Consider the following 27,177-nt stretch of genomic DNA (forward strand, 5'->3'; position numbering starts at 1 on the left):
GGGGTGAGCGGGCCGGCGCGAGCGGGCCGGGGCGAGCGGAACGGGCTGGGGCGAGCCGGAGCGGGCTGGGGCGAGCAGGAGCGGGCTGGGGCGAGCCGGAACGGGCTGGGGCGAGCGGGCTGGGGCGAGCCGGAGCGGGCTGGGGCGAGCAGGAACGGGCTGGGGCGAGCCGGAACGGGCTGGGGCGAGCGGGCTGGGGCGAGCCGGAGCGGGCTTGGACGAGCGGGTTGGGGCGAGCCTGGGTCTCCTAACCTGACTTTCCTGACTCCGGTCGCCTTCGGGAAGGGCTATTGCGCTGTCCGCGAAGTTCTCTGAAAGAATGGACGGAAGCCGCCTCCACGCCTCCCCAAGGAACAGGAAAGAAAGGCTTTGCCTCTCGCCACCCAAACGCCTGCCAGCCCCGCCCGGCTCGTCCGAGCTGCCGGGCGCTACCCCCTGGAGCGGGGTCTGCGCGTTCCGCATCCGGGCCCCTCACGCTCCCTTGTCACTGTTGCCTTCGAGCTCCACTCTGCTCGCAGCTTCCCAGGCCACCAACTCCGCTACCTGCTTCGCGTGCCTAGAACCCCCGCGCTGGGAGAACATTGATGAGCTGAGCCCTCGCTGCTCAGACCCTCAGCACCGGGCGTTCACTCCAAGCAGACCGGGCAGGGATACCGTTTAGAGCATTCCGTGTAAACAGGGGAGGGGTAGAAAATGGGTGAGAGTGAATTTTATTTCAGAGTTGGCTTGTTCATTTTTCAACCTGTGGGTCCCGACCCCTTCACAGGGGTCGCCAAAGACCAACAGAAAACACAGATACTTGCATTACGATTCATAACAGTAAAATTACAGTTATAAAGTAGCAACAAAAATAACCACTAAGCACCTGTATTAATTTTAAATTTAAGATCTGGTTCTTTGCTGACACAGCTCTGTTGAATGGCACATAGCAAGCTGAACAAAATGAGAGACCAAAGTCCCCTAAGGGCCACCCCATCTCAGCCCGAAACTCGAGTACCTGTTCACATGGTAAGATCTGTTCCTCACCTCCCTGCTCCCCTGTGACTTGAAGATGAAACAGGAACTACTTGATAGACTGCTGAGGGTGGGGGGGATGTCACCCGTAAAATGGCACAGCCACATCCACACACCTGATGAGTCATTATCCTTTCATCCTCTGCTGGAATCCAAAATATAGAAAGATCGTTCGCTCTGTGGTGGTGCTCACCTGGGAGAGGGAAGCCGGAGGTCACCCCTCAGCAGGGCTCATCTGATTGGATGTCGGCTTGGCATACAGGAGACCCTATCTCAAAGTAATCAGGGCTGTGGGGATGGCTCGGATGATAAGCAAGCATGGAGGCTTGAGTTTAAACCCCAGCACCCACAGAAAAGCTGGGTGTGGGGGCACATCCCTGGAATCCAGTGTGGGGAAAGTAGAGACAAGAGGATCCCTGCGGCTCACTGGCCAGCCAGCCTAGCCTACATTTGGGTCCCAGTGAGGGACACTGTGGGTGGTTCCTGAGACTGACCCCTGTGTCCCACAGTGCTTAAAACTGGGCGTGTAGGTGAGTGCCTGGAATCCCAGCACCTGGGAAACAGAGGCAAGAGGTTCAGAAGTTCAAGGTCGTCTGCCCTCAAACATTTGAGACCAGCCAGAGATCCAGGACAGTCTGTCTCCGATAATAATGTCACAAGACAATATAATCCATCAGTGGTTGTCGGTTATCAGTGCGGAGGGAGAGAAGAATAAAGGGGTGAGGTGGGGAGGGCAAGCACTCTATGGCACTACCATGACAATGGAAACACGCTCCTTATACTCTCCTCAAACCCAAGGATGTATGACCTCAAACCCAAGGATGTATGACGTCAAACCCTCTGTCCAAGGTCCTGGGTTGGATCCTCAGGTAGATTTAAGTTACTCTATTCTAGCAAACTATACAACCCTGCTTAGGATAGTTATGGTTGGGGAGATGGGCGGGTATACACGGAAACAACTCTTCCCTCAGAATCGCTATAAACAAAAAACTGCTCTTAAAAAATCGAATCTATTCAAAAAGCAAAAAGGCAAAAAATATTGCATATGTCACTTGAAGAAGTTGGGATTTAAGCTTAGAAAGCTTAGAAATGATTTGAGATGCTTTTTGGCAGGCATTTAAGAGCATTTCATGGAAGAGTTACTGCGTATCTAAGGCGACTGCTCTTTTTACCATCTGTCAAAATCTCACCTTAGAATTTTTTTAAACAGTGTTTAAATTTGAATAGAGATCCTTAATCATATATCTAAATTACAGTTTCTTTTGAAACAAGCTATCTTCACTATGTCACTAAGGATGGTCTTGGGCAGTGTAAGCAACGTGGAGAGCATCTGAGGAAGACAGCTGCCACCAATCTCCAGCCTCCACATTGGTGTACACGGAGACATGTTCTCACATGTACACTCACACACATACAGCAGGGTAAACAACAGCATCTAAGGAAGACAGTTAACATCAATCTCCAGCCTCCACACATGGGTGAACAGAAACGTGCACACACACACAAACAGTGAGAGGGTGGCACATGTTCATACACATGGGCATACACACACAGGCACACACATGGGAGAAACATGCTCACACATACACAGGCACACATGGGAGAAACATGCTCACACATACACAGGCACAACTAAGGTTCGTTAAGTTTTATTACAGAGTATAAATCCTACTGAAATACTCAACACAAGCAAATATATAATGTCTGCTTTCTTCTGTAGTAAGTTCCTAAATTCTGTACATGGTACTTTATCAGTAGGGGGAAATTTTCATCTATCCTGGGCGTGGCAGCTCATGCCTTTAACTTCTACACTGGGGAGGCAGAGGCAGACAGATCTCTGTGACTCTACAGAGTGAGTTCCAGGCCTGCCGTGGCTACAGGGGGAGACCCTATCTTCAAAACAAATGAAACAGAACAAAATTCCATTTATTACTACTGTGTGTGGCAGGCAATTATTGAATAACCTTTCTTTCCATCACTACTCCAAAATAAATATACATCCATCAAAAAGCAGTTTTTAAAACTTGGCTCTAGATTAAATAAAATTCAACAGAATATTTAAATCCAAATATTGCCAAGAGAACCTATTTCAAAAAATAGCTCATGGTAGAACATTGGCATCATTCATGTGTTCCTTTGTGAAGAGAAATTTAAGTATGATTTCATTTTAAAATTTCTTCTCAATTAGAAACACAATCTGTGGGACAAAACAAACTCCTCGGCTTTGGAGTCCAACAGAGCTGGTGAAATTGGTGTTGTGTTACCCACCATATAACCACGTGGAAGGGGAAGGCGTATAACTGTGCTGCAGCAGAGTTTCCGGCGTTTAGAATTCACGAGGAGGATGAACTCTAACTCCCAGGATGACAAAGATCAAGAGGAACGCGGCCGAGCACCTAGCATGCTCCTGGCAGATCATAGATGCTCAACAAACCAGCTGCAGCAGTAATCACTGTGAGTGATTGTATATTCAATTGCATATTAAATCTTGACATGTGTAATTCGTAGATCCTCGGTTCTTGCTCGCTTTGTCTGTCCTCCAGACAGGCTCCTGTATATCTCGAAAGGATGACCTTGAGCCAATCCTCCCTGTTCCTCCCAAGTTCCTGGGTACTGGGAAAGTTCCGTGGCCAGTTTATGTGGTTCTAGAAAACAAAGCCAGGGCTTCCTCCAGGCTCTTGACATCCGGGCTCCGTACTCCATGCCCCTCAGCCAGTTCTTACAAAACTCTTTCCTTCACAGTGTGTCTCCCATCAGTTCTTCACTTGAGATTGAGAACAAAGAGCCTGTTCACCAGCAGGAAAAAAACTCCAGATCGACATGCCATACTTGGATCGCCCGGTCCCACTCTTTACCTAGTCTCCTGCTGGGTAAAGCACTCCCAGCACCCTTCTCTAATCTGACTTCAACTAAATTCATCCACAGCTTTCTTTACTTTTGTGGGGATGGGGAGGGCAGTTCGAGACAGGGTTTCCCTGTAGCTTTTGAGTCTTTCTTGGAACTAGCTCTTGTAGACCAGGCTGGCCTTGAACTCACAGAGATCCTCCTGCCTCTGCCTCCTGAGTGCTGGGAAGGTGTGCACCACCACTACCTGGCTTCTCTTTACTTTTCATCTCAAGCTCAGACACAAGATCTGGGTACCAGGACAGGCAGGCATGACAAGAAGGAACAAGGCACTGTTCAGTTGAGTCTTAAGGAGACCTCAGCTCCAGCCATCAGCTGACTGCAACCCTGTGGGTGACCAGAGGACTGCTAGCAGACCCGGGTCAGCCCTCACTGAGCCACCAGCCAGGAGCAAGCTGTGCTTGTCCTGGGTTGCCATGGCAATGCTTGTGGGCTTCTATAGGGCTTACTCCAGGAGAGCTGGCTGGTGAGTGTCAAGGCAGTTCTCCCATCTCACCTCTGGAGTGCTGCGATAGCCGCTACATCTGGCTTTTTATTCGGATTCCAGAACCAAACTTGGTTCATCCAGCTTGCGCACCTCACACTTAACCTGCTGAGTCATCTCCTCGGCTCCAAGCTGAACATGGGACAATAGGCTATACAAAAATCAGCGAGAAGAGCATCTGGCTGTTCTCCAGGGCAAAGGACTTGCTGACTCACGGATCCAGGCTTCTGACAGCTGTTCCTCACCTATCTCTCTCCTCTTTTTCTGTTCATTTCCACCAAAAAGTCCTCATTATCGGTGCCAACACTGTTAGCAGCCACATCAAGTCATTTTCAGTTTTTCAAAACACAGGTGTTTTTGCTTCAAAATACATTTATGTACCCCCAAATGTATCGCACCCCAAATATATGTTACCATGATTCAAAATTATGTGCAGTGGCTTTGGGAGTCTAGTAGCAAGCATACATAGCTCCCTCTCAAAAAGCATGTCCAGGCCACATTCTCGTAACCAAAGAACACAATCACCACCTTCAGCGCGTAGAAAGAACTTCAAAGACTGTTCCAGATCTCCAACTGTCAACGTGTACCGTTCCTTTGGCATTCACGTGTCTGTCACTTTGAGGATGCACCTGGACAAATGGACATTCCTCTCTAAGGGCCAAGCTTCTGCTGGGTTGGGCAGCCTAGAGACAGCCTTGGGGCACGTGAGGAGCCTGCTAGGAGGATGTGGCATGCCCCGTTGATCAACAGGAAGTTAACCTCTTAGCCTCCTGCGAGATTGTGTGGGATGTGGAAGTGTGCGCTCCCAAGTGTGTGAGGTGGAGCTCTGACCAGTGTGGCTCAGTCAACGGGACAGCATCTAACAGATTGAGCAGGGAAAGAGGAGAAAAGGAAAAATGGCTTCCTGTAAGAAGAGAAAACTCTTTGCCCTCTACCACGGTTCTCTCGTCTCCTTACCACATTTAAGCAGGCAGATGTTGTAAGATGGCACGGGAGGGGCCCTGGCTAGTGAGGACCACGGGCGGCGCGCCTGCAGGCAGAGCTTCAGTGAGGGGGTTGTTGAGAGAAGGGTCAAGGGGAGGGAGGAGGGAAAGAGAAATACAGAGAGGGAGAGGAAGAAGAGATAAGGACCAGCCTGCCTCTTCAGATGAGATGGGGGGGGGGAGGGAGAACAGGATTGGGCAGGGCTTGTCTCTTAAAGGGACCTTTGCACCTGTGAGTAGCAGCCATAGGACCCTGGACTGGCTAGGATACTGCCTGGGTTCATCCTGCCAAGTGACCGGGACCAGCCAAATGCCTGAATCCCAACATTCCCATCTTTTTGTTATTATAAAAGTGGGGAAATTAAGGGGATAGCAGGTGGCACAGGGATGGGGCTTCAGGTTCTCAAGACTGCTTCCTGCTGACTTGTGGGTGTTGAAGTCTTGGACCTGAGAAAGCTGGGGTGCTGGCCATGTCTTGGGGTAGCTGGTTGTTCTGCTGCTGTCCAGGCTCTGTGGAACTGTCTGGTGTCTCTTGGACCTGGCTGAAATTTGTGTTGCGGAAACGGCAGTGTGCTCACATCAGAAGTGACGGTGACAAATGTGTTTTGCACAATGAAAAGTGTCTTTGAGGTCTACAGTTAGAAAACCAGCAAAGGGAATTTAAAATCTTAAGCTTGTAGCTATGATGATTGTGGTAGTCCTCTGTCAGGATTGGATTAATAGCTTATTAGAGTTTTATTGATTAATGTTAAGACTGTGAACGGTAGTATGAGAGAGAAATCTGGTAACATGCATTTGTACACCTCAAAACACTTTCTTATGCCGTGAAACACTCTTAGATCCTCACACCTTAAGCTTTGTGTCCTAACCCGCCTTTTCTTTAGACCAAGGAATGGTAAGATAAGACGCTATGCTGAAATCTGTTTTGAGAGTTTGTTCCTTCTAAACTGGCAAACCCACCAGCCATCCAACTGCCTCAGAGTTCTCGAGGAGGATAAAGTTTACCTGAGTTATTTAATTAAAAAGTGACAGAGACTTACTTGATTGACTACTTAGACAACCTTTCCAGGGTCCTCCTGGTGGTCCTTGAGGGCAGGTCTTAGGGCAACATCATTCTTAAAGCTGGCAGCGCAGGGCCTGCCAGGCTTCAGAAGGTGAGTTTGTAGGACAGCCTGCCTTTCCCTGGGCAATAGAGGCAGTCAGTCCCTCAGTGCCCTGTTGTCCACGGTCTGAAGAGGTCTTTGCAGTGGTTGAGGTGAAAGGCAGGTTTGCTCAGTGGCTAGCGCTGCCACTTGTGAAGCAAGCTCCAGGTGAAGGTTCTTCTGTTCGTATTCGTATTCTTCGGAGGAAATGGGGTGGTGCCAGGAGCCAACCTGTCTCCTCTAGATCTTGGAGCATTTGAGGACTGTCTATTGGGCACATCTGAGTCATGACTGTGGTATAGGATCTGCCTGGAGAGCTGGATCCAAGTTGAGAGGCTGTGGAGCAATGTTTTACCCAGAGTCCTCCAGCTTGACTGTAACTGGCTTTAACTTAGAAAGACAGATTTATACTTGTGAAGGACAAGGAGGTAAAGAAGAAAAATTTATTCAATAGAAGTTTAACAGTAAAGACTGACAATATTGAAGAACAGCTTACAGAAAAATCTCTAAATCTCTAGATTAGCTTTTGTTAACCTGAAATAGATCTTTATGACCTTAAATTTTTAAAAAAATTTTTCTTTTTTTAATTGATTTTTATTGAGCTCTACATTTTTTCTATGCTCCCCTCCCTGCCTCTCCCCTCCCCTTCATGACCTTAAATTTTTATCACCATGTAGAATATATTTTAAAGCAGGGTTGAATCACATAGACATTATGTTGTAACAGAGCTAACCAGATATTTGTCATCACTTAAAATTATATACCAATTTAAAATATTTGAGACTTTTTGTATAGAAGGAGATACAATGAACAGAGTTTATTAGGACTATTTTAAAACATTTTTGACAATAAGTACATGTACACATACACACAGTTGAATGTAAGTAGCATACATACATACAGAGTTAGAGCTGGCTTATATTCACACAAAGTTAAATCAAAAGTCACATGCACACTGGGTGAGAGGAAGCTGTCCTTTCCATCTCTGACTCGTATGTGGTAGCAAACAGTGAGAGAGAGAGAGAGAGAGAGAGAGAGAGAGAGAGAGAGAGAGAGAGAGAGAGAGAGAGAGAGAGAGAATTAAAGCTGCCAACGAACAACTGCTCTTCCCTGTCCCACCCAGGACTGAGTGGCACAGGGCCGCTGGTCACATAGCCACCCTTAGCCAAGATGGCACCTGCCCCGGTGTTGCAAGGCACTGTGCAGACTTTAAACCATATGCCCTTGGTAAGACACACATAAAGAATGCAGCCATTCACACATACATCTCGAGCATGCGCTGCCAACCTACAGCTGGGTGGGAAAGAGGGACCCGCCTGCCTGGGCTGAGGCAGAAAGGATGGGAACAGAGACAGAGCAGCAACACAGGCTGGAAAAAGGGACCTACCACCGTGGGCTTGATGGCGAGGCAGGGGCAGGCAGAAGAGACATCTTCAACTGGAGCATGAAATGACTAGCAATAAAGAACTTTTAGAGGAGGGGGGACATTCCCAGGCTGGCTAGGGTACTGCCTGGGTTCATCCTGCCAGATGACAGGGCCCAGCATAATGCCTGGATCCCAACAGTAGAGACGTACCAAAGAAAAAGAAATCTGGCCACGTTTGAAAGACCTGCCTCCTGGAAATCTCCGGTAAGCAAAGCACACATGGTTCAGTGCTCTCAGCCCTATAATTCATCATTCTTGGGTTACTATAATTTCTTTCCTTCTCTCTCCCCTAAATCAGGTCTCTCAGCCCTCTTGGTGCTAAAAATATTGAATTGTTCAGGCTAAATTCTTTAAATTTCCACGAGCTGGTCATGGCGACACGCGCTGTATTCTATGACATAGGAGCCCGAGGCAGAACAACCATACATTTGAATTTGAGACCAGCCTAGGCTAGGACAACTAGGACAGCCCTGTCTGTCCTCCCAAAGGAAGGACTTGTCCCCTCTGAGGAGTGGATGGGGTTGGGAAGTGGGGAGGGAGTACGGAGTGGGGATAAAGGGAGGGAGGGGAACTGGGGTTGGTATGTAAAATGAGAAATAATTTTCTAAATAAAGAAATATGAAAAAAAGACCCTGTCTGTCTCCTGAAGGAGGAGGAGGGGGAGGAAGAGGAGACAAACTAACCAATAAACTTCAATGCTAATAATGGCAAACAGATCATTATCCAAAAGACAGAAGCCTAGCATTGCACATGCGCACTACTCAGGAGGGTAGGGCAGGATGACCATGAGTTTGAGTCCAGCCTGAGCTACAGATACATAACAAGTTTAAGGCCAGCCTGAAACACATATCCAGATTCTGTCTCAAAAACCTTAAGAGGGGTGAGGGAAGGGGGCTGGAGAGGCTCGGCAGGTAAGAGCACTTCCTTCTCTTGCAGAGGACCGGGGTTTGGTTCCCAGCACCCAGGAGACTACTCACAGCTGTCTGTAACTCCAGTTCCAGGGGCTCTTATGCCCTCTTCTGGCCCCTATAGGCACCAGACACTCATGTGAAGCATACACACATATATACACACAGGTAAACACTCATACATATAAAATGATTTTTAAAAGAATTTTTGATGATTTGGTAATTTGTCAAGATTGATACACAATTTGATAGACGGGCCCTTCAGAGGCAAAACTCTGTGTGTGTGTGTGTGTGTGTGTGTGTCTGTGCTTATGTGTGTATGTATATGTGTCTATATGCATGTTCATGTCTGTGAGTATATGTGTATGTGTGTTTGTCTGTGTCTCTCTATATATATGTCAGTTGAGTATCTGTGTATCTGTATATGTGTATGTCTGTATATATGTCTGTGTGTCTATGTGTGTGTGCATGTGTATGTGTGTGTATGTGTTACTTTTATAAAATACAGAAGCAAAACTCTATCCTTTTATGTATTTTTTAAAAACAGTCCTTTCTCATTTTACAGGCCAATTCCAGTTCCCACTGCTTCCCCTCCTCCCATTTCTCCCCATCTCACCTTCTCCCTGCCACCCTACCTGATCCACTCCTCAGAGAGGGTAAGGCTTCCCATGGGAAGTCAACAAAGCCTGGCCCATCACCTTGAGGCAGGACCAAGGCCCTCCCCATATTTCTAGGCTGAGTAAGGTATCCTTCCATAGAGAATGGACTCCAAAGAGCCAGTTCAGACACTAGGGATAAATCCTGGTCCCATTGCTAGTGGCCCCACAGACTGCCCCAGTCACACAACTGTCACCCACATTCAGAGGGCCTAGTTTGGTTCTATGCAGGTTCACCTGCTGTCAGTCCAGAGTCCGTGAGTTCCCACTAGCTCAGGTCAGCTGTCTCTGTGGCTTTCCCCATCATGGTCTTGACCCCCTTTGCTCATATTATCGCTCCTCTCTCTTTGACTGGACTCCTCGAATAAAGTTCTCTATTTTTCTTATAAGTCCCTAAAATTATCTACTAAAAACATTTGAGCCACTAGAGAAGTAACAAGAAATGATAATCTTCCTGCATGCCTCTCAAGGACTGAGCACAGGGCCGTGTGAAGTGTGGCATGCGTTCTTTGAGCCCAGACTTTAGACTCTTGTTCACTGTGAAGCTCAGAAGAGCATTTCCATCAGCTCATCATTTCGGATCTAAATTGAAGTGCTGTACCAAGTTTATCTTTAACCATGTCTGTGAAACCGTCAGGGAAGCCATGCCTGCCTTCTCCGCTACTGAGGCTATCTTGATCTCACAGAGGAGAAAGGCAGGCAAAGAAAACAACATAATTATCGCCCATATACCCTGAGCAAAGGAATAAGATTACAGAGCAGAGGTAAAAACTATATACAGAAAATCCACACGATGACTCATAAGGACAGTCCCTGAAATAGCTCAGCTTTGGTGTATGGTATGACAGTCTGCCAAAACTTGAGGGAATGGGATCACCAACAGCTTGTCACTGGGGTTGTTTGAAGAGTCCCTGGAAATACATCTGTATCCACAGTGCCAGAAAGTGCCAACTTTGGTCAAACATGGTTATCAGCACATGAGGGTTAAGACAAGCAAACTGCCCACTAATACTGCACGGTATCAGTCACTCTTGCATTCAGGGGGCTCTCTCACCATCTCTGCCACCTATCTGCCAGCCTCTGGGAGCCACACCTCCAGCTAAGTGTGAACGGGCCTCCCTGGTTTTCCTTCCCTCTCTTGTGCAAGCTGTCGGCTTAGGGCCCTTCCCCCTTTCAGTTACCACATCTCTGTTTATTTTTGGCTTCACATCTCTGCTCTAAACTGGAGAGACAAGTTTGCAGTTCAGCCCTCCTTGCTTTCTCACAGAAGCCTCGGTGTCCTCTTAGCTCCAAGGCTTTGCTGCAGATGGTACTGGGGTTGCAGACGAGGAGAGAACAGCCATGTCAGGGAGCCTCCGGGCTCGAGCAAGTGTACCAAGTTCCCTTCTCTGGGACCTGGCCACAGTTCCTGCCTCCCCGCCTTCCCACTTAGTTATATCAGAGCTCAGCTCCCCCGTGTTCCAGTGGGAACTGAGTGATGGTCATTAATTAGGTTCTACCCTGCACCATTTTTCTGTGACGTAGAGTTTCCCTTTCTGAGGGCATCCGGGCTGGATGTCCCCCCTTTTCGTGTATTCCTTCCTCTGTAGAGAAATTATTCCTCTCCAGATGTCTGTGAAGACATCAGACTTCCTTCCCCAACTAGCATTCCCTGCTACTGTGTGACCTCCAGCATATAAATGGATCTCAGCCTGTCTGCTCACCCATAGGCTTGTAACAAAGTATCAGAAAGAATGGACTGAGCACAGACACCAGCACATGGTAAGAACTGACATCAGGGGCTAGAAGATTCCTGAAAGGGTTAAAGAGTGTCTTGTACACCTGCCAACTTGAGTTTAGTTCCCAGAACCAGCAATCGAAGGAGAAACCTGACCCCTGACCCCTGACCCCTGAAAGATGTGTTCTGACCTCCCCTACCCCCTTCTCCTTCCCTCCCTCCCTCTCTCCTTTTCCCTTTCTTCCCTTTCCTTCCTCCCTCCCTACACACACACACACACACACACACACACACACACACACACAGCAGCAGCAGCAGCAGCAGCAGCAGCCATAAACTGTCAATGTCTGGCCCAGCTGGGAACCTCTCAGACTTTGCTATACTACTGTGGCCACTGTCCATGTGGGTTGTTGTTGACAACCATGCCAACCTGGCTGCTACACCCTTTCCATCTTGGTGCCGTCTGTTCTAGCTGTGCTGAATGCTAAGCACGCAGAGAAATGTGCACTGGTGGAATATCAGAGCCTGGCAGAGGGGAGACTGGAACCACAGGCTACCATGTTAGAGGCATAGGCAAGAACCCGGCCAGGGGACTTCTGTTTCCAGCATGGTCAGCTAACAGGGTCTTGATGGCTATGGTCTAATAAAGAAACAGGAAGAAAGTGATTGTGCCAGTGACTGTAGCTCCCAGGTGGATGCCTGAAAGCCGTGAGGCTCGCCAACCGTGATTTTTCTCTCTCAGCTCTGGAGGCTGGAAATCCTGTGCTCCTCTAAGGCTCCAGTGTCCTCCCTGCCTCTTCTGCTGCTGGAGGCTCCAGAGTTCCTTGGCTGTGGCAGCCTCACCCACTCTCTGCCCTCATCTTCACAGATACTTCCCTACCGAAAATCTCCTCTGCCTGGTCCCTAAGGGCCCTGTCACTGCAGATACCCAGAAATCCAGGAGGACCTCACTTTGAGATCCACAATGTCATTGCATCTGCCAAGAGCATTTTCCAAATAAGATCATACTCACCGGGATTAGGGGGTCGAAATTTGAACAATATTGAATGATAGTGTCTCTGTCAGACTCTATTGAGTCTACTAAAATATATACAAAAGCAGAAGCTTTTGTCTGTGAGGACACCTAATAGACACTGGGGTTCATACATGTGTATCTAATGCTTGATGATTCTCAGGCTGGAATTCTATGACACTGGTATCCAATGTGAACCTCAGTGTTGCTTAGACATGTTCCCTAGCATCCTTCTCCGGCTCAGAAGACAACCCTTCACTTCCTTGTGTTTCCTGTTTCTATAAGCTACTGGCATCCCTAGCTCATGACCCTATTCCCATCACGCATCTCCTTCTCTGATCCTGACTCGACTACTTCCCTCTAGAAACACCACCATGACCACAGCAGCCAGGTAACCCATCTCCCACCTCAGAATCCTTAATCAAACCACAGTGCAAAGCCGCCTTTACTGTAACACCACAGGGCCAGGGATCAGGGTGCAGATAGAAGCCTTTGGAGGTAATTACCCTGGGAACTGCCATAGTGGAGAACGCAGGTTGTGCTCTCGGAGGAATCAGTGGATGATGAATGAATTCTGAGTGATTTTGTGTGTCAACTTGACACAGGCTATAAAGTCTTCAGAGGAGGGGCCTCGGCTGAGGACATGCCTCCGTGAGACCCAGCTGTAAGGCATTTCCTCAATTAGTGATCAATGGGGGAGGGTTCAGCCCATGATGATGAGTGTACTAGTCCCGGGTTCTATAAAAAAGCAGGCTGAGCAAGCCTTGGGAAGCAAGCCAGTAAGCAGCTCCCCTCCATGGCCTCTGCATCAGCTCCTGCCTCCAGGTTCCTGCCCTGTTTGAGTTCCTGTCCTGACTTCCTTCAGTGGTGGACAGCAATGCCGAAGTATAAGCCACATCAACCCTTTCCTCGCCAACTTGCTTTTTGGTCATGGTGTTTCGTTGCCGCAAAAGAAATCTCTAACTAAGACAGAGTTTTCAAGGAAGGGAGTGGAACCAGCAGCATTCAGACGACCAAAGCAAAAATCCCACCAGACAGCAGAGGAAAAAAAAAAACCAAGTCATGGCTGTAGGCTTAGACAGCAACACTGAAGTATTCTGTACAGGGTTTTTATGCTGCGGAACATAGCGGGTAACTGATAATGTGTTTCTCCTTTTGTATTCCAGCTTCCTCTTTCTCAATGTATCCTGTTAGGTTTATATAAAGCCTGTGTAGCAGGGCTCTTTTGGTTAGTGTTGTTAGGTGAACAGCTGGACAAGACAATCTGGTGATGATTTTGGTCAAGACAGCAGCCTCTGCAGCGGGCAAGGTGCAGCACATGTCTGTGTGACACCTTACAGGGTGCATTTCCATAGCGTCTGCCACGGCACATCTGAGGGGAGAAGCAGCCAATCAGAAGAAAACATGGAGAAACAGCTGGGCACAACATCAAGTCAGTCCACATTCCAGCACTAGTCCTGCGGTGCCGGGTGCCGGTGCGGACTGTGGAGTTCAGCAACCACCACTCCTAGCTGCAGACTTGCTGACAGTTGATGCTGGCTGTCAGAAAGACGCTCCTGGTAGGTTAGCCCAGCCCCAGGGGATGGCCCTACACCCATGTATATGTGGGCAGCACAAATTGAACTGGATGGGTTATTTAAAGCAAGAAACTGGGCATTGTGGCTCATGCGTTTAATTCTACCATTCTAAAGGCTGAGACAGACAGACAGCTATGAGTTCAAGGTCAGCCAAATTTACATAGAAAGTTCCAGACCAACCAGAACTGGAGCTTTCAAAAAAAAAAGTGATGTTGGGAGGGGGGATTGGGGACTTGGGGGTGGATCTGTGGATATAGAAAAGATGAGGGAAGAACAGGGTACAATATGCATGTATGAAAGTCTCAAAAAATAATAAAATATTATATAAAAGAATGGACTGTGTTGGTTCCTGGAGAAATTTTATTAGCACGAAGAGCACATAAAACCTCTCACACAGCACACACACAGAAAACCACTCACACAGAGCATAAAGAAGTGTAAATTAGAACAGCTTTGGAGAGCTCCCACTAATGCGGGTAAAGGTCACTCATCCTGTGTTTCTGGAGCCGGCTGCCTGTCTCTGACCCTGCACCCAGATGCCTGTCTCTGACCCTGCACCCAGCTGCCTGTCTCTGACCCTGCACCCAGATACCTGTCTCTGACCTTGCACGGAATTGCCCAGAGCTACCCAGCATGCCCTTCAGCATCTTCCTCGCTGGTTTCCTAACCCCACTCCTTGCCGCTGCTGCTCTTTTCCCACCCCGTGATAATTGCTCAGGTGACCTACCTTAACAACATTCCAGCCTTCAGGGGATACTCTGGAAGGGTTGCTGGTCTTAGCTCCATGTTCACACCTGTAGAAGCCTTCCTGATCTCACCTCTGTTTAGTCAAGCCAGGCTAGCCCAGTTTTCCAGGTAGAGCACCAGAGAGATGGTATAAGCATCCTTTCCAGAAGTGGGTGATTATGGTGGGACACTGAATTACCCTTCCCGAGGGAATTAGATTATATAACTTCAAAACGATGAGGAGTTGGGCATAGTGGTTTATATCTCTAATCCCAGCACTTGAGAGGCAGAAGCAAAGAATGGCACAGAGTGAGTTCTAGGCCAGCCTGTGTTACACAGTGAAAAACATGAAAAATAAATAAGCAGAGGGAGAAAGGGGAAGAGGAAACCGAAAAAGAGAAGATGGCTGGCAGTGTGGCTCACCCTGATACTAATAGTGTGGAGGCTGAGGCAGGAGGATTGTTGAGACTAGACGATATAGAAACCTCTGAGACAGTCTGGGCTACAGTGTGAAAAACTCAAGGGAGCGTGGGAAAATGCCGGGGTCTGGGGGTTCACACCTTTAATCCCAACACCCAGAGGCAGAGGCACGCGGATCTCTGAGTTTGAGGTCAGACTGGTCTACAGAGTGAGTTCAAAGACAGCCAAGACTGGATGGAGAAACCCTGCCTCACACAAGGTGGGAGGGGGAGAAAGGGAGTGTAAAGAAAAGATCCAAAATGACACCGGTACACTTCACACTGTCTGGAGATCGGGCAGAATAGTCAGAAGTAACCAGAAGGTTAGGGGACACAGCTCAGTGCTTGCCTAGCAGGAACCCCTGGGTGCCAGCCCCAGCACCAAAAAGAAAAATCATGGAACAGAAGGCGCCGCAGCGGCAAAGACAGACTCGCCAGCGACACCAGCTTCCCTCTTCTCAGGCATCTTTTCTTTCCTGATTCTATTCTTTAGAACTTCATTTTCTCAAAAGTTCAGATTGACCCAGCTCCCCTTTCCCAGGAGGCCTCAGTGCCCATGACCGCCGTGTCTCTGTCCACCCTTTCTCCCCCGACACTCCCAGCTGTTTGTCAACTACTCCTCGGTAGTCACTCCTCTTCCTCCTCCTCGTGGTATGGACGACTTGTTTATTTGGAATTTTCTCTGTGATTGCTTACATGTGGTTGGGTCACCCCAACCTCCAGTGGGGAGTTCTAAGATCAGGCCTGTTAGAACAGCAAAGCCACCTGCACGCCATGATTGCCTCAGAAACAAATCTATGACATGTGTTTAGAATTTCAGTCAATTAAACGTAATCTGGAACAATCCGGTGCCGTATTGGGAGGGCCGAGTGCTTTCTCCCTAGGTTGCTGAAAGGGACGTTCCAGGCCTGGAGCGTGTATACTTCGAGGCAGAAAGGGCGTGCGTAGGGCCTGCAGAGAAGGGGAAGGCAAAGATGTCTCCACTATAAGCTCACACTTAATCACTTGCTGAGCAAAAATTTAACATTTCTCTGCAGCGGTGAGGATGCGGACGCGGCATCCGTCAGTAGAGGGCGCTGGGGAGACACTGCGGAAGAAAGGATTCTGTTTTCTGGTTCTGGTACGTTCCACGCGGGCACGTGCTTCAGGGCCCAGCTCTTGCGACACCCACGGCTCTTCTGACTCTTGGCTCTTTCTGTTTCGTTCAGTTAAACGGGCATCTCCTCTAGTACCTTCAGAAAGACATTTTTCGGAACAACTTTTCCCCAGTGAGTTCCAGGGGAATGTGACAGTCACTCCGTCAGTCATAAAACACAGTTGTGCTCAACGACATTCAAGATTTCAGCCCAGGCACGGGGACTGGGATGGCAGGTTTGTGTCTTCCTCTGGTCCTCTCTCTGTCTCAGTCCTAGGTGGTCTCCATAGCTGATATATATATCTATCCCTGAGGCAGGGTTTCTCTACATAGTCTTGGCTGTCCTGGAACTTGCTCTTTTATTAAAGTGGCACATCCCTTTAATCCCAGCACTAAGGAGGCAGAAGCAAGCAGATCTCTGAGTTTGAGGCCAATCTGGTCTACAGAGTAAATTCCAGGACAGCCAGGGCAACACAGAGAAATCCTGTCTCAAAGGGAAAAAAAGAAGAAAGGGAGCAAGCAAACCAGACAATCAGGTGGTGGTGGTACATGCCTTTAATCCCAGCATTTGGGAAGCAGAGGTAGGCGGATCTCTGTGAGTTTGAGGCCAGCCGGCTCTACAAAGCAAGTTCCAGGATAGGGTCCAAAGCTACAGACAAACCCTGTTTTGAAAAAAACAAAAAAACAAAGAAAGGAAGGAAGAAGAAAAGAGAATTATCCTACTCAGACAAACCAGAAAATCAAAACACAAAATCCTAAATATCATAATCCCAAATGTTGAAATCAGAAAAGTCCAATACCCCTAAGTCTAAAATAGCAAAAGATTAAAAATCTAAAATTACACACTTCTGGCGAAAAATTAAATTTATTTTAAAAGCCTTTAATTTACATTTTAAGAAGAGATTTATTTGAGACATGTAAAAATGCAATAGAATATTTCATAGGCCACTTTACATGTGAAACAATAATATAACACACACATTTTACACATATGTGGAGAGAGAGAGAGAGAGAGAGAGAGAGAGAGAGAGAGAGAGAGCGAGAGAGCATGCAACAGCACTTGGATACACTAATGAGAACTGCATGGGTATAACGTTTGTGAGCAGATGAGCCATGTCCGTGCATAGTTCAAAATGCAAAGTTGCAAAATACACAGAGCTTAGAAGAGCTGAAGTCCAGGGTCTTCCTTAGTTACGTATCATGTTCAAGGCCAGCCTGGGCAGAGGCTGGAGAGATGGCTTAGTGGTTAGAGGCACTGGCTGCTCTTAAAAAAAAAAAAAAAACCATTAGCGAGCATGGCTGTCATTCAGTATTAAGTAGAGTACTTGCCTAGCACACGTGAGGTCCTGGGTTCAACGCCCAGCACTATGAGAAAACACACAAACAGGTCAACACTGTTAATATGCAATTACCTTCTTAGAGGTCTTCAGAATTTTTTCTTTTGTAAATGGAAATATACGAAAAAATAATTCCTTTGTCTAAAATGGAATTTTGACATTTTTTGCTGTTCTGGTCATTTTACTTTTCAAGGCTGGGTTTCTCTGTGTAGCTCTGGCTGTTCTGGAACTTGCCCTGAAGACCAGACTGGCCTTGAAACTCAGAGATCTTTCTGCCTCTACCTCCCGAGTTTGGGGACTAAAAGCTTGTGCCACCACACCCAAATAAGATTTCTAAAGTGTTATCATATCAAATCAATGGTAACAATGTTTCTCCACAGAGTTAATTTTGAAAAAAAAAATGCATCAAGAGACTAGTGGTGGTGACAGTCATGTTTAACCCTAGCACTCAGGAAGCAGAGGCTGGAATCTAATTGGATCCAAAGCTGCCTCTAACCAGAGCTGGAGGATCTTGCCTGTGATCTCACCACTGGGGAAACTGAGGCAGGAGAATCAAGAGTCTGAATCTGCATTACAAGGGTTTATCTCAAGGTTTTTGTTAAACATTTTTATTTATTTATTCATTCGTCTACTTATTTATTTACTTATTTGTGGTGTGCACTTGCACATACACTCACAGGTACGCATGCACACTCACACACACACACACACACACACACACACACGCCCATGTACGTGAGCCCACATGTGGAGATCAGAGGACAGATTTCAGGGTGGTTTTCTTCTACCATGTGTGACTCAGGGCATTAGGTTAGTGTCACCTACCTTTACCCTCTCTCTCGCCCCAATCTCAAACATTGTTTAAGTTGTCTCTCTCACTGGGTCTTGCAGTTACAGAAACTTTTTTCTTTACTTATTTTTGTTGTATTTTTCTACCTCTGGCAAATTAAAGATTGGCATTCATATGAGTAATGAAAGAGGAACCACAAAGGGAACAAAACATGCTTACCAAGAGTCGTCACCCTGTCAGGAGACGACACAGACTGCACATACTTGTCAGAGCAAAGGTCAACTCTAATTATTTGATTTCAGTTGCCCTAGCAACATGTTAAGGCCAAAGAACAAAAGTTACAGAGGGATAAAATTGTAGAGTATTGTGGCAGCATGATGAACTATTCAGCAAGCCGGTATTTAAAGTGGAATTAAAGCCAGGAGTGGTAGTGTGTGTGCCTGCAATCTTGGCCCTTGTGAGGCAGAGGCAGGAGGACCTGTGTGAGTTCTGGCTCAGCCTGTTCTAGACAGCAAGTTGCAGACCAGTCAGGGCTATGTCGTGAGACCCTGTCTCAATAAATAAATAAATAAATAAATAAATAAATAAATAAATAAATAAATAAATCTCCCTTGTTCAGTTGTGAACGCCTGGTCATGGAGATGTTGGGAACAGGGAGTGATGGTTTCTGCCCAGAATACGATGGCAGAGACTATTACGTTGGTTATGAATTGCAGGTAGCTGACTCCATAAAGTCCCTCTAAGATTCTAGTAAGCAAGCTCACTAAAAGACAAGCAAACAAAGGCAGTGTTGTGTATTTTGTCACCCAGGAATTTCGGGTACTGCCAGATGTCACTAGATGCAAAGAACACGGACCACTTCACCAGATAGTGAAGTTTAAACACAGACTTCTTTCCCTGTTGAGAACACAACGTATTGCATGAAAAGCAGCAAAACAATTACTATAAATAAATTATCCTGAAAAGAAGCATATTAGACACTTGGCTTTCATTTGGTTAAAGCTCATTTACCTGACTCAGAACTGCATGGTTTAAACAAGCAAATGAAACCTGCCCTAAGACCTGGCTTAAGCCAGTGTGGAGCATGAAGCTGGGAGGCAGCCAACCCTGATTTTAATGCTGTTCTTTTAGAGTAACCTTGAGGAGTGGAGGGGGAGAAGAAAGCAAAAGAATTGACTTTGCTGAGCTGTAGTCTGTCCAGCTACAAGAATAAACAAAGCCACTGTCACACCCACCTTGTACAGTGTGTGAAAGCCCAGCAGGAAAAGCCCAGGAAATAGAGAACAATGTATCAGCTGGAGGACACAATAGCTATCCCAAGTCAGAAGCTTTTCACAGAAAAGTTCCTGAGCGTGAATTAAGCAGAGAACTGTATCATTTTAGGCAATATGTTCCAACACCTTCTGAGTTAATTTCATTTCTAAGGATGTTGATTCCCAAGTAACTGGCTCTGGTTCTGGCATAATTATAAGGCGGTGGATTTGATGGCCTGATACCCACGTAGTCAGAGGCCACGGAAAGTGGGAAACATCCAGACCAAACACTTCACCCAGTCAGATCACTTCATCTTCCTCAGCAATATTGACATCCTTTTAAGAAGGAAAGGAATTTCTAGCTACAATTGCCACGCTAACATTTGTGGTATTTGCTTGTCCTTTCAAATTTAATTACCTGCTTTGCCAGTCTATTTATCAATGTTCTGTTTAGTTTCTGCATGCAGACCTGAAGAGGAAATCAATCTGTAACCTAACTCTTACAGATATCCCCATTTCAGGGTCACTTTGTGATTGCCTAATTATTACTTGCATGCTGAGAAAGGTACCGAGCCATGTGGCTAACACAGACAAGAATAATGGGTTAATATAAGCTACAAGAGCTAATAAGAAGACTGAGCTAATGGGTCAATCAGTTTTATAATCTTATGGAGATCTCTGTGTGATTTTCTTTGGGGCTTGCCAGCTGTGGGGAACTGGGCAGGACATAAACCCCAACAAGCCGGCCCTTAATGCTACACTTGCAGATTGGGTGGACAGACGGGAACTGATTAGTTGGCAGGGGTCCGGTAGATTGGATGGGGCCGATGTGGGTGGGGGGCAGATTGGATGGGGCCTTTGGAGTTTCCTCCCTCCGTCAGTTTAAGTTCGTTTTCAATTTCCTGGTCACACAGACTTTGCCATGTTTTATTCCAAGCCTTATTCTTGAGAATGAAGACAACTGTCTGCACCCCATAGCCAGGCGAGAGCCTGGACTTGTTTGTAGATGTTTTCTGTGAGGCCTGGGGCAACAAGAAGGTCAGCAGAGGAGTTGCTCAAAGGTTGTTTCTTCTAGGGGAGGATTAATTATTTTGCAGGCAGTTACAGATGCCCTACGATAGGAAATACTTCAGAGATGAGACAGCAGAGGGGCGCAGTTAGGAATAAGTGACCAGAAAGTTTAAACTCTGTGTGGAGCATGAAGAAATGGGAGAAGAGAACATTCAAGACACAGGTCTCCAGATGGTTAGGGCCCAAACCAGGCTTCCACCTCATTACCAGAGCCTTCAGCGTGGGGCTTCCCTCTTTTTTTTAAGATTTATTTATTGATTATGTATATGGTGTTCTGATATGTATTCCTGCAGGCCATAAGAAGGTACCAGATCTTATTATGGATGGTTGTGAGTCACCATGTGGTTGCTGGGAATTGAACTCAGGACCTCTGGAAGAACAGCCAGTGTTCTTAAATTCTGAATCATCTCTCCAGCCCATATGAGACTTTCGTTTTGTTTTGTTTTTCGGGACAGGGTTTCTCTGTGTAGCTTTGGACCCTGTCCTGGAACTCATTCTGTAGACCAGGCTGGCCTCAAACCCACAGAGATCCACCTGCCTCTGTCTCCCAAGTGCTGGGATTAAAGGCGTGCGCCACCACTGTCTGGTGACCTTCCTCTTTAAGTCACAGAGAAAACCCTTCCTCTTGGGTGAGTGTTGTAGGTTAAAAGCAAGCACCACCTACGTTCTTCCACATTTATTAGCAGTCCAAACTTAGTTCATATGAGAAGTGGTTGTCGTGAGGTCGAAAATCTTATACCTCTCATAGGAAAGAGAAAAGGTTTGATCTGTAGCTCCCTCTGTTTCATAGCAACACATAAACAATCACAGAAAGGAAAAATGTTGGTGGTTGTTACATTAAGACGAACTCAAAAAGCAGAGTAAGTTATCGGCACTTCTCTTTAGTCTTTGTGCATGTGCAAGTGTGTGTCAGTATGTGTGTGTGAGTATATGTGTGCACATGTGAATCTGTGTATATGTGTGAGTGCACATCTATGAATATGTGTACATCTGTGAATGAGTGTGTGTGTGTGTAAAGAGTGTGTGTGGAGGGTGTGTGTGTGTGAGTGTGAGGGAGTGTGTGTGTGTGTGGAGGGTGTGTGTGTGAGTGTGGAGGGAGTGTGTGTGTGTGGAGGGTGTGTGTGTGAGTGTGAGGGTGTGTGTGTGAGTGTGAGGGAGTGTGTGTGAGTGTGAGGGAGTGTGGTGTGTGTAAAGAGTGTGTGTGTGAGGGTGTGTGAGTGTGAGGGAGTGTGTGTGTGTGGAGGGTGTGTGTGTGTGAGGGTGTGTGTGTGTGTGTGTGTGTGTGTGTGTGAGTGTGAGGGAGTGTGTGTGTGTGGAGGGTGTGTGTGTGTGGGGGTGTGTGTGTGTGTGTGTGTGTGTGTGTGTGTGTGTGTGTGTGTGTGTGTGTGTGTGTGTGTGTGTGGGGGGGGGTGTGTGTGTTGTGTGTGGTGGTTGTTGTGTGTGTGTGTGGTGTGTGTGGTGTGTGTGTCGGTTGTGTGTGTGTGTGTGTGTGGTGGTGGGGGTGTGTGTGTGTGTGTGTGGGTGTGTGTGTGTGTGTGTGTGTGTGTGTGTGTGTGTGAGGGAGTGTGTGTGTGGAGGGTGTGTGTGTGTGTGAGGGAGTATGTATGTGTGTGTGTGAGGGTGTGTGTGTGTGTGTGAGTGTGAGGGAGTGTGTGTGTGGTGTATATGTGCACATGAGTATGGAGGTGACCAGCAAATGAAAGAGGCCGGAGCAGGACAATAGGGGTCCTCCTCTCTCTGCCTGCTGTTGCCTTGAGACAGGGTCTCACCCTGAAACAGAAGTCTGGCCAGTGAGCTCTAGGGAGCCCCTGTCTGCTTCCTCCTGTGCTAGGTCACAGACACAAGCTTCGTGCAGATTTTATTTAGCACCCTGAGCCATCTTCCCAGCCCCTTCTTTAGTTCCTGTCCTGAAAACAAGAACATAGCGCCTCCATCGAGAGAGGAAAACCAGGAGCCCTTTTCCATGGGATCTTAGCTTTCTGGAGCCTATCAGCGCATCTTACAGATCCTGTTTACAGCGCTCATGAGCCAGCGGGGAACACGGCTCAGCAGCTAAGAGTGCAAGACATTCCAGAATCAGATGCCCTCTTCTGACCTGCAGGGCCCTGCACACAGGCACTGAACATACAGACAAGGAGGCACACACACATACACATAAAATAAAAATAGATGCATCTTTAAAAAAGCTATCAAAACTGTGTGTATAACTGCACGTGTGAACAAACAAGACGGAAAGGTGAAAAGAGAAATATCCATGCAGCAGATCACACCACAGACATCCACCTGCTCTCTCCTCTGTCCTCCCCACCCCATACAGCGGATCACACTGGCCTGGTAGAGAGGAGAGAAAACAGTCAGAAGACAAAAGGAAGGAAGCAAGCATCTTCCATCAGGATTGCACGCCACTGAAGGGTTCTGAAGGCTTTTCTGGGTCGTGGTTGTTAATGGGCCAGGACCTGGAGAAACAGGATTCACTAGGGGTTGAATGTTGCTGTCGGGGGAAGGGGTAGAGGCTTAGCAACAGGAGATCACAGCAACAACTGAAGTCCGCCTGTGGCACCACTGGTACACATGCGCAGTCACTCATGGGGGGGGGAGGCTGCTGTGAGATGCAAAGCTTGGGGGGACAGTGATTTCTGTTCCCTTCACGCAGGCTTTGCCTGTCAGCCAGCCCAGCTACAGGCAGAGACTCTCCCCTGTCTTTGCGTGAGTCTCACTCTGTGAATCCTGGCAGACTGTTCTCTTCCTTTGTTCAAGGGCCAAAAGTGACATCACGCCACAGAACGTATATTTCTCCACAGGCGACCAGAGAGCATAGGTAAGAAACAGTGACCCTCCTGCCGCTGGACAGACTGTGGACCGTATGACAGGACGGTGACTGGGAGCCACCCATTTGAAGACCGCACACAGACAAAGCCTAGGAGGCTGGATATGGTCAGGGTTTGTAGTTCATCTGAAAGCTAAGACCCACTTTTATTCAGACTTATACCTAGGAGACAAATTAAATCCCTGTCCCAAGACTGCAGAGGCTGCGGAACCAGACAGGAAGGTATCCGATGGGCCGCCTGATGAAATCCTGACCCCCATCTCCTCTCACACTATACAGTCCCAGAATGCCCTGGAATCCACAGAGATCTGTCTGTCTCTGCCTCTGAAGTGCTGGAGTTCCAGGCACACACCACCACGCCATTCTGGGGCACGAACATTCTTGATTAACCAGGTTCAAACCTTCCTTGAGTGGTTCTGGAAACACAACTCAAACCCTTTATTCAAGGAGTTTATCCCCAAGTTTGTTTGGGCTTTACTTGATTTCACTATTATTTTGCTTTGGGGCTTTTGTTTGTTGGTTGTGTTTGTTTTGTTTTTGAGACAGGTGGAGGTAAGAGAATTAGAAGTTCAAGGTTGACCTCAGCTATATAAAGAGTTTGAGGTCAGTCTGGGCTATACTATATAAGACTTGTCTACAAATAAAAACATAAAAACTAATTAATTGGTCAATCAAGTAATTGAGTCTCTTAATTACACCCCCTCTAACTACCAGGTTAAATTTCTTTGGATGTCAGGTTACAAAACCTGCTTTTCTATGCTATATGGCACCTCCTGTGCTAGTTAGTCCAGTTTTTGTTACTACAATAAAACACCCCAAATGAGATTTTGTTGTTGTGTTCATTTATCTCAGTTTGGGAGACTGAAAATCCTAGTAGCATGGAGGGCTTTATAGCAAAGACCAGCACAGAACACGGGGTGTATGTTAAAGGAAGAGATGGCATGGTCACACAGAAGTGGGAAGTGATTTAGGGTTTGGACTCAGTCATAACTCACGCTCACAGGGAACTCAGACATCCTGGGACAATGACCTAACATCCTTCCATAGCAGCCCACAGTGACCCATAGACTTCTGTTCTCACCGTGTCATCCAGACTGGTCCTGAACTGGTAGTGATCCTCCTGCCTCAGCTCTCAGGATACATGAGCCTGGTCTAGACTCTGCGTCTTTAAGATTCCACACTATCACCCAACAGCATCTCCCAACGAGCTCCTAACAGAAAGAATTAGGGGGCAGCTTACACCCAAACCACAGGAGTAACAAACATTGGGGGCAGATGGAGCCTGTGTGTCCAGATAGGACACAAGAGGACTTCAAATGTCTAGTGACTTTACCGGCTCTGATGCTGTGGTTTGCTGTCCTCCGAAGGAGTCTGAGTCCAGTTGGCTAGGACTTGGAATTGCCATCAAGCTATGAGATTGGTACCAAAGGAAGCTCAATGGTGCACATTAAAAAGAGGTTTCCTCTGGGCAGTGGGGCCACACGCCTTTAGTTCCAGCACTAGGGAGACAGAGGCAGGCAGATCTCTGGGAGTTTGAGGCCAACTTGGTCTACAGAATGAGTTCCAGGAAAGCTAGGTCTACACAGAGAAACCCTGTCTTGAAAAAACAAAAACAAAGAAAGAAAGAGGCTCCCATGTGTCTGGCTATGCCACAGGCTGATTATGTCCGGGAGTCAGACTCAAACCAAAGAAAGAGGAAAGAACATCAAGGCAATGCGTGGACAATTTTGAGACCTAACTTAATTTATAGTTATGGGAAAACTACTTAAACACGAATAAATACTTGCTAATACTAAGAACTCTTTTATTCCACTGCTTTCCTTTTTTGCTATTTTTCGGTGTGGAGTGCGTCAGCCCCACGTAAAGCAGTCAGAGGACAACTCTCCAGAGTCGATTCCTCCCGTGCAGGTTCTTGTGACGAGAACTCGGCTTCAGAACAGGCAGCCTCTTTCTGATCATCCAGCCCAGGCTCTTGGCAGCTCATTGGGACACTCACGAAACTGGAGGCTCTTTGTTCTCACAACAAAGAATGGATGAGAGGGCTCCTCCTCTAGAGACAGTGATGAGTGACAGCATCCATTTTCCCACTGAATCAACAGTGCCGCCAGCGGCCGCGCAGCCGCCTGTTCCCTGGCGGACTTCCTCAGAGTCCCCTTGGCCCTGTCACTCCTGGGGAGATGAGATTCCGCTCTACTTTCTCTGCCATAGCTGCTTTCTCTCTCTCCCCCCAAGTTCTCATCGTTCTGGGCATCTCTTCAGATGCCCTAGGATGCTCACCATGGTACCCTGCTCAGCACTCTGAGAACACTCCACTCTCTTGTGTGTTCTCTATTGTCTCGTGTTGATCAAAGCAGTCATGACCCCACCTTTCCCCATGGTCCCCTTTGCCCATGGTCTTACTGTCACCTTATCAAAGTCCTCAGCCTACACAGGAAAACACACCCACCCGGTCACTCCTTGTCCACTTACTGAGCACTTGCTGAGTGCCAGCCCTGCACTGTAGCAGTGAACAGGTTAATGCGTGGAGCTAATATGCCCTTAGGAGAAACAAGGACTAATCAGTTAGCAACCATAATCAATGAGTCATGAGACACATGCCATTTCAACAATATAAAATAGGTAAGATTGTGTATGTGTGAAATCCAGCTATCTATTCTGCTGTTGGGATAGCATAATCCACAGAAGACTCTGGGCTACAACCTCATATTTATTTCTGATGACTTATTTCAATGTTGGGCTTTCTTATAGCTGGGGATATAAAAATTATGTTAAATTAAACACCAATACGTGTGTGCACATGAGTTTTGGTGTCCTTGGAGGCCAGAAGAGGGTATCAGATCCCCGGAGCTGGCATTATAGCCAGTTGTAAGCTGCCTGGCATAGGTGCTGGGAACCCGCGGCACCGGCACCGTTTCTCAAGCCCCCTCCAAGCAGTTTGAAGTGTTAGCAAGGTTTCCTAATCTCCATCCTGCTGCATAGTCTGCAGTGGTTTCTTAGGCAATCTGTACCTTCACCATTCATGTGCTCAGGACATCCTCCCCCACGAATGGCATCCAGACAAGATAGGCAAGGCAGGTGCACTGTGGTTCTGCGTCTCAAGGAGAAGGCCTCTTCTTATCTGAGAGGCATATTATGTGGGGACAGATGTGACTCTGGGCCACGGATCCTCCACTTTTGAAATTATTATAACACTTCTCCCTTCCTTTTTCTCCTTCCCTTCAAATCTTCCCCATACCCCTCCTTGCTCTCTTTCAAATTCAGGACCTCTTTTTCATTCATTGTTATTATAGGCATATATATGTATATGCATAGACATTATATATAGATGTATTCCTAAATATAACCTGCTCCGTCTATAGAACATTACTTGCATCATGTATCCTCGCAGGACTGATCATTTGGCATTGGTTAACCAATTGGTGTGCTCTTCCCTGAGGAAGACTATGTCTCTGGCTGTCAGCATTCCTTAGTTACCTGAATTTGTGTAGACTTGATTCCTAATGAACAGCTCAATTAATATGCATGACAGTTCTTGTGGCCATTTTCCTTCTTCTGTCTCCCAAGTCGCATGGGTGGCTCTTATTGGCATTGTTTAAAGTGACTGTTTAGGGCTGGAGAAATGACTCAGCAGTTAAGAGCTTTTACTGCTCAATCACGAGGTCAGTCAGCAGTATTCAAATCCCAGGACCCGAGTCAGATGGCCCTCAGTTTTCACCTGGAACTCCAGCTCTAAGCAATCAAATGCCTTCTTCTGGTT

General features: G+C 47.2%; 1 long non-coding RNA gene across 1 annotated transcript; it reads left to right on the top strand.

The window, feature by feature from the left end:
• The first annotated feature begins 203 nt into the window (after nucleotides 1-203).
• On the top strand, nucleotides 204-3,515 carry LOC119826473. Its single transcript, XR_005287432.2, has 2 exons — nucleotides 204-1,008; nucleotides 3,203-3,515. It is a non-coding gene; the product is annotated as an uncharacterized LOC119826473 (long non-coding RNA).
• The last annotated feature ends 23,662 nt before the right edge of the window (nucleotides 3,516-27,177 follow it).

Source organism: Arvicola amphibius, chromosome 11, assembly GCF_903992535.2.
Source record: "Arvicola amphibius chromosome 11, mArvAmp1.2, whole genome shotgun sequence".
In the NCBI taxonomy this organism is placed as follows: domain Eukaryota; kingdom Metazoa; phylum Chordata; class Mammalia; order Rodentia; family Cricetidae; genus Arvicola; species Arvicola amphibius.